This window comes from Thunnus thynnus, chromosome 9 (genome assembly GCF_963924715.1).
Source record: "Thunnus thynnus chromosome 9, fThuThy2.1, whole genome shotgun sequence".
Lineage (NCBI taxonomy): Eukaryota > Metazoa > Chordata > Actinopteri > Scombriformes > Scombridae > Thunnus > Thunnus thynnus.
The window spans coordinates 5465640-5474020 of record NC_089525.1 but is presented as its reverse complement, the minus strand read 5'-3'; the positions used below and the strand labels follow the sequence as shown (position 1 = coordinate 5474020).

Genomic DNA, 8381 nt, shown 5'->3' with positions numbered 1-8381 from the left:
GGACTACAATATCTGTAGATAAAACCACCATTTAAACAGATATTTCATCTATCATCAATCTATCCCTGTTGTTGAGAAATTTAACTCAGGACGGAGAATGTCATAGTGGTACTACAGGATAAGTTAGGGAATCTCCAACATCATTAGGATCTGTCCTCTAGGGCCCATGAATATCTCCACCAAACTTCATGGCAATCACTCCAACAGTTGTCAAGATATTTCACTCTAGAGTGGTGTTGCTAGCGTGGGTAAAATCTTCTTTGGCAGTCTAGCAAAAAAAGCTTTTCATGTTTCCCTCATCACTGATAGCCTTGTTTTGAGTAATAAAGGGAAAGAAAAGAAAAGAACATTAGTGCTTTTAGCTCCATGAGTACCCATTGCTGAACAAAGTTCACAGCATAAAGAAACTAAAATTTCCTTAACAGAAAATCACAGTAATGGACACAAAGTGGAGCACAGATTTTGTAGATTATGACCTCCTTGAAACACTATCCAGTTTTATCTTTCTCAGATGTATTTATATGTCCATCCATTTATATCTCTCACCCTGCCTGTAGCTCAGCCTATCCATCTATTTAGTTATCTATACTTGTCCCTCCTACTGGCCCTCCCTCAAATCAATCAGTCTGTGTATCTCTCCAGCACTACATCCATTCATCCCCCCTCTGGCCTTCCATTTTTCTCCATCATCAATCCCCTGCGTCCTTTTAGTGAGAGCTGCATATATATTGCCTCCCCCCCAGACAGAACTTACTCTCAAAACTTTGCAAAGTGTGTTAACAATCATGGTATGCCAACATGAAATAAAGGTTGACAGATCAAACCTTCATCTACATTATTTCTCTCCAACCTTCAGCCCTTATTTCTGCCCCCACTTATCACTCTACAAGTCCCACCTTATCAGTCACAGCAATCAGCAAATAAAAACATAAGTAAATTACCACATGGTCGGGCACTCAAGTCAACCTCCAGTTAACCTCCAATGTAAAGTAAAATTTAAGTCTTAAATTTCATCCACAAAGGTCTTAAATATTTTTTCCTAGTTTGTCATGGGCTGAGAGAGGTGAGGTTACCAGACCTCTGTAGCACACTCCTCATCTCAGCTTGAGGCTTGCAGCTTGAGGCTACATTAGCCGCTACTAGTATAACATACTTGAATCTCTGACCAAACTGTCAGTGGTTGAGTTGCATTGTGGGTAAAGTAGGCTCCAGGTTTTAACAATAAATAAGAATACCTGGAAAACAATGACAATATATTAATTGTCCATTGTGTGTATGGCAATGTTAAATAAATGTAATGCTACATCGGTGGAGGTTAGGAAGAAATCTGGATGATGTTGACCGGATATTAACAGTGGTTTCCTGTGTCAAAGTCTAAAAGGTTTTACGGCCAACCATGTCCCAAGAGGTCCTTGACTGGAGAACATAAACAAGTAACCATGCCCATGGCCAATTTAAAGATACATCATTAGCATTCAGCCACAGAAACAGATGAATCAAAGAGTAAAATTGAGAGAAGAGTCTCATAAACAGTAGTAATTCAGTGCACCAAGGAGAGAAAGTTTTCCTCAAGATTAGAACTTTTGCCTCTGTACTCCATTTTGTAGCCTTTGGCACAAAGCACTAGAGCTGGATAGCAAACCTGAGCAGGTTGGACAGTGATTTTATGCCACTTTACAGACTTTGTGGGTACTGGATTGGACAGGATTTGTGAATATACCCCCACCACCCTCGGTAGCTCTCTTTGCCATTTAAGGACATCTACAGCCATCAAAATATCAGGTTGTCCGATGCAGCTTTAATCCTGTTATATAGACCACTAACTGATTTCTAGATCAGGGCTTTTCAGCTTCTTTACCCAAGCATAACATGAGTGGATGGGGTCTCATTAGAAGAGGCCCCGAAACCCAAAGGGTTTATTGTATGTTTTTATAAGCCACCAGGTCTTAATCCTGAGTGACATTTTGTTACACTTTGAAAGCCATCAGTGGAAATCACTTCAGTTAGAAACCACTTTACTGGATCAGAGCCTTTAAAAGGCAGTTTTACAGGTGCTATCTTTTTGCGTTTTTCTTCTTCTTCAGTTTCTCTTTGCATTCACTCTGTCTCATACCCCTTTTCTTCTACAAATCCATTCTTCATTAATTTCTCTCCCTTTTATCTTCTTTCACTTCTTATTCCTTTCATTCACTTCTTTTTGACCAGTTTTCTTCCTGGATAGATTTATCATGTGTAACTTTCCAATCTCATTCTCTTTTTATCACATCATGCTGTCCACTCTGTCATCAAGATGATCTATTCTTCCTTTACCCCTTTTTTCAAACTATTTTATTAAATTTCAATATATTTAAGGAAGTTTAGAACTTTTTACACCAATAAATCATGATTATAACAGTTCTGAAATATCAATTACAAGATTGATTGCCCCTGCTGTACCTACCTAACAAAGTGCAAGGACTCACTTCAATTAAATGCATGTCAGCTGATCACATATCACAGCAAAAAACACATTACGTTTCCTACATGTTCTGTGAGTCTATAATGTGTTTTGGGGCTTTACATTGAAGGTCGCCCTCCTGGTAGGTCTGAAATACTGAATGTCTAATTTTACAGGGAATGATGAAGAAACCCTCAGTCTCATAAAGCACAGGTCAGAAAATGACCACATCTTTCTGTCACACAGAAAAAGTATTGGTTTTATTTGTGCTCTTACATTTGCATTTTTTCTATTATTAACTATTTTTACATTGCATGGTTTTATATATTGTGTTTTAAATTGCTTTGTTTGCTGTGATCAGTTTTATTGCATGCTTTTAGTTTGTAATTTACTTGCATGTTTGACTTCCTCCCACTGAACATGTGACTGCATTCCCACTAATAACCTGTACCCTATTGTGCCCCTACCCTTTTGTTTTTAGCCAATCCTGAGACAATGTGTAGCTTGGTGGACCAATGGTGTGGCTGCGAGGAGGATTCAGACGTCTGGGGAACGGAAAGATAAACGGCTGGAGGGAAACACGAAAGAGTAGAAAGCAGGGAGTACAGAGGAGGGTAGAGGAGAGAGCATGCAACAGGAGGAACAGGCGCCAGCGGTATGAGAGCTCCTGAGGGAAACAACAGGGAACAACTTTTAGCCCTGCCTGTGGTTCAGGTAAGGACCACTTGTGGGCAATTTGGGTCATGGACAGCTTGGGTATCTCTCTCTCTTCCTCAGCGTACCTATGTGCACACCGTGGCAGAATCACAGGGAAAGAGGGAGAGAGAGAAGACCCAAAAGAACTAGGAACCGCAGGTGGGGTGATGCTCCCCAGTCTCTCCAAAGCACTGTTCCCATCCAGGCAGCCAGACAGCGTGTTCTGAGACAGACAGAAAATGAACAGTGACCACAGGCTGGCCAGCCTTGCACATTCCCACTTTACAGGGATAACAAGAGGTATCCTTACACTTGTGAATGTTGAAAATAAATAGCTTATGCTTGGGATTATTTCAGGGCAGTTGGATGTGGTAAATTGATATGTTTTGTACTTACAAGTTATAAGGCTAACAGGCCTTACAGAAATCAAATCAAGTGTCTAAAAAGTGACACAACCTGAAGTGAAAATACAAGTTGAGATTGTGTATTGTGAGATTTGTGCTCACAGCAGTTCCATTAAATGTATTTGTGTCTTTTGTCATTTTACACAGTGCACCACAGTCTAGCCTGTTCAGTGGACCAACTACTCACTGAGAACCATTTAGCTCAAAAATTCTCCAACAGGGACAGGAACAGACAGAGGAGAGGCCACAGCAACCACTTGGCCACAGTTTACCCCAATTCATGAGGCGTAACCGTAACCCTAATCTTTTGAGCCTCAGTCTTGATGGACTCATGTGTTGGGTAAGACCATGAGCCTTTGGCTGACGTGGCCTCTCATGGTAGTGGCTTATCTCCTCCCAGAGCTGGGGCAGCTGCTTGTAGCCAGTGCGTGAGGAGGAGAAGGAGGGTGCTTAACAGTCAGCAGCAGCTCCATCACACAGGGGGATGATAAGCCATCCACCTCTGCCTGTCCCTCAACCCCCAAAAGTTGGCACACCTCCACGTGAGCGCAAATGAGTTTTTTTTTAAAGGAGGCTGAGAAAGAGAATGAGCAGTTTCTGGATCTTTTTGAAGAGATACTTTGCAAGTCCTGAGTTTGTTTGATCACTTGTACTTGTTAATAATGTAACTACAAAGACTATAAACATTTACGGCATCTAAATTTTTCTATCACTGTGGATTAAGTTATGATTTTTCAGGCATATGTAAGTTACATTATAAACAGTGTTAAAATTGTCAGGAATTCTATGAAGGCAATGAAGAAGACATGCAATCTAGGGCAGGTTTAGTGAGCATGTTTATAATACCTTGTGTTCATTAAGTCCTTATTTTGTATTAGTTTATCCCACAAAGTAGGACCCTGCCAAGGAAATGGTGATATCCCTTATGTGGCTGTGATCTGCATGTTAACAAAGTTAAAATGAGCTGCAGCAAAAAAATCAAGCTTCATGCATAACTTTTTTTTCATAAACTTCAAACTCAGATTAGTGATCTTTGGCATGGTTATAGTCACTCATTACAATGTCACAGACACCATTGACGGGCTTGAGGAAGTCTCCCGCTGTGAGCCAGATGTTGTGGAGCACTGCACAGGTAGTGATGACTGAGGGGGACAAAGGTATGTGGATCTCCACAGACTTGGAGAATAGGGATCTCCAATGCCTTGTTGGCCAAGCATTTGCCAGCTGTGCAAATGCATGGCCAACTTCGTCCAGTGCTTCAGACCGCAGTAGGCAATCTGATAATCTGTTGGCAAGGGGCTGCAATTTTCTCTACACCGGTGTGCACCAGCCCGCAGATGGTAGTCTTGGGAACATGAAAGGCCAAGAGGGACAACACATGGCAGTCAATATATGCACCTGATGTTATCAGCCTTGATTGTATTTTGATGGCATGGCAGAAGCCTCATTAAAGCCCCCATGGAAACCCGTTTCAGCCTGTAGTTGGCCATCTGTGGTTGAAAATACACCACAATGACTGGCACATTAACATATAGCTGTGCATATATTAGTGCACTGTCAATCCTCAAAATAAAAGAAATTGTATGTTTATTTCCCACACCTTTTTTTCAGGGATTCAGTAATATCCTGAGTTAGTTGAACTATAAAATGTGGGAGACGCAGATGACATATTCTGAGGCTGATCAACAACGTGTGTGCATATTATCGCTTTCGTTTATCTTCCTGGGTGGTATTCCACCTAACTTTGTGTCTTGGCCTGTGCATGTGCTGTAGCTATATGTTTGGCCATGATTTCTGACTTAGTGAACCTACATCTTTTATTTATTTTATTTTATTTACAACCCACATCGTTTATTTGCTGTATTTTTGTAATACTGTATGTTTGTCATTTTATTTGTTTCTTTACATGTGTGATGATTAGACATAATGCTGCTGTTTCTCTTCTTGCTACCATGTCGTAAGCGCGCTTGACAGTGTGGTGTGGTACATTTTAGTTACTGACACTTGCATAGGTTGTGACCTGGCATTCTGGATTGGCCTAATGAGCTGAAACATTTCAGCTGGTATACTGTAGCAGCTGTCATTAGAGTGACAGTGTATGCCATTACCAAACTTTCTCTGAACTCGTGAAATATACTGGAGAATTGTGTTTGATGTTAATTAATTTTGTTCATTTATCTTTAGGTAAATGGACTCCGCAGTTGTTTTCCTTGCATCTCCCCTTGTGTCTAACGTGGGCGGGATTAAGACACCAGGCAAAGATGCAAGTGATGGAAACAAGGATGCAATTAAGGGACTTGGGATGTACCATCACTCATGATGGTAGCTATAAAACTTTTCATTACTTGTCTATCTTATTACGTGGAATTGACTACTGTCAGCAGGCAGTCACAGTCCAAACAAGTAGTAGGAAGTTGAATTAGATATTATATTATATTATATTATATATAGTGTGGAGGAGATAATCATTTTCTGTGCAGTGTACATTATTTTCATAACTTAGTTTAATGGTTTTGCTGATAACCTTATATGTCCTTTTTGAAAATAACATAAAAAGGTAGAAAGCAGAAGGCTGGTCAACTATGATACTGTATCTAATTTTTTTGACATTAAAGCAGGATAAGGAATCAGAAATGAAAATTAACAGTCTAGCAAGATTGAATCCTGATCAGTGTATGACTAAAATTAAACATCGAAAGGCAAAACATGATTAATATATCCTATACAGAATATAAGATGTGACCTGAATTGGATTTGTATGAAATATGAAATACTTAGAGAAACGACACTGTGCCCACATGTGCGCATATGTACTAAAACTTGAAAAACATACATACACACTGAAAGCCTCAGAAAAGCTATCGGAGACTCACCTGTAATGAATTCACAAATCAAATCAACATTGACTGGACACAGATGGTGGTGGAATAACATCAGTTCTTAGTTTGAGAGCAAGTCGGTTGTGTATGTGTGTGCATGCATGCATGTCTGCGGTGGTCTTGAGAGGCAGAGATGAACATTGAACCAATTTATGCTTAATTGGATGTACCTCAGCTTGCAGTGCTGGCGCAATCCTCTCAGAAATGTATTAGCTTTGGTGGGAATCAATACCCTTTGCAGCCTGCAAACATTTCATACTGTACCTACCGCTAGTTGAATGTAGACATATTTGCTCAGCATGCATGCATGCAGGAGCACCCGTCAGAATCACTTAAGTGTTAACCACAGCAGTCCTCGACCACACACACACCCTGTAGTGCTACTAGATCCTAATTTACTCTCACATTAGCAGTGAAAATAGATAAAAAAGCAAAAAGTGAGTGTCAGTTGGGAGTCATTACTGTTGGCATCTGCAGTCTTAAGTTAAAAAAGATACGCTTGAATTTTCTCAGTTACCAATAGGAATGATGCTATAATAGTTGAAAAATAAACCTATGGCCTTAACCTATGTGACACCCACTTCAAATGTTGTACACCCACTCTGATTTAACTTTTTTTCTATTGTTATTTAATGTGAGAAAATATTTCTATTACTATGTGTTGCACACAAAATTGCACAAAATCATAAAAGATTTCTGAAGCAGCTGCATTAAATTAGCTTGTGAACCCATTTCAAGTATGATTCAGTTTCTCACGTCCATCTAAGAATTGTGACAATTGAGTTGACATTTCATGTAATGTGTTTCACTGAGTTGATCTCATCTAAACGTGTTGCCATTTTTGTTTGGAATAGATTCTGATTCTGGTGCAGGCAGATGACATTCCCATTGCTGATTCCACCTACAGAGCTCTGATTGGTTCTGTTGTTTTTCCAACTGGAGGAAAACAACAAGCATCTATGTGCACAACCCCAGTAATATTTGAATTTATGAAAAAAAATCTGTGATGTGGGCAGCGTCGTCCCTGTAAGGTGACCTTGTCTTAGGTTTTGTACACTTTATGGGTATTAAATAAACAAGCACCAGTGTTTGAAAGCTGCATGTCATAATGTTTTACTATAGTAAGTTTTCTTGCACCAAATGTTAACTTGTTGGGGATAGAGGCTGGTGGAGTAAAACTTCTTTGTACTACTAGAGTACAATTGTAAACGATGAGTGTGTTGACTTAGATAGGTAAGTTTCTTTAACTTAAGTTAATTTGACTGGCGCAGATATATGAGATTTGCAACATTTTGGTTCTACCTTATTCTGTAAGACACAGTGCTACTTCCTATCGCAAAGTTTACAGATCTGGCTTTGCTACTGCTCTTTATCGGAAGTTAATCTGAGATGCTACTACCAAATTTATGGATTATTTCTAAATAAAGCCTTTTTCTCTTGTAAAAGTGAAACATTGTTTTTCTTTGGGTTGCTTGTCAAGTGTCTTCTTCCTCTTACAGATTTTTCTCACAGTAGATATTTTGACTTGTCAAACACAGGTGTGGCTAATAACATTAATAATTGTTGTATTCTATTTAGGAGTGGCAGAATGTTGTTATTTTGCATGCTGGCACATTGACAAGGCTTACAGGCACACCGAAATGCAACAGAGCCTTAAGCAATTACTAGAGCAATGGACCACAATTGTAAGAGGCAATGGAAACCAGACTATTAGTCACAAGGGTTCATTTTGCTCCCACTTGGTTTTGGGTGAAGTGCTTTTTTGGCTTTTTTGCCTACATATTTCAAGTTAAGTACTGGACTATGCGGAGAAGTTGACTTTTCCACATAGTCCAGTACTTAACTTACACGCTATGTATTCATATCACAGGTAACTTTTCTACCTTCCATAGAGAGGTGTGCAAAACCATTTCCATAAACTTTGCAATAATAAGCAAAGCTGACTGTCTCCCACACAGTGAATGA

General features: G+C 39.6%; 1 long non-coding RNA gene across 1 annotated transcript; it reads left to right on the top strand.

The window, feature by feature from the left end:
* The first annotated feature begins 2890 nt into the window (after window positions 1-2890).
* Window positions 2891-7803, top strand: LOC137188728 (uncharacterized). The gene is made up of 3 exons (XR_010929494.1): window positions 2891-3151; window positions 5722-5859; window positions 7271-7803. It is a non-coding gene; the product is annotated as an uncharacterized lncRNA (long non-coding RNA).
* Window positions 7804-8381: the final 578 nt, after the last annotated feature.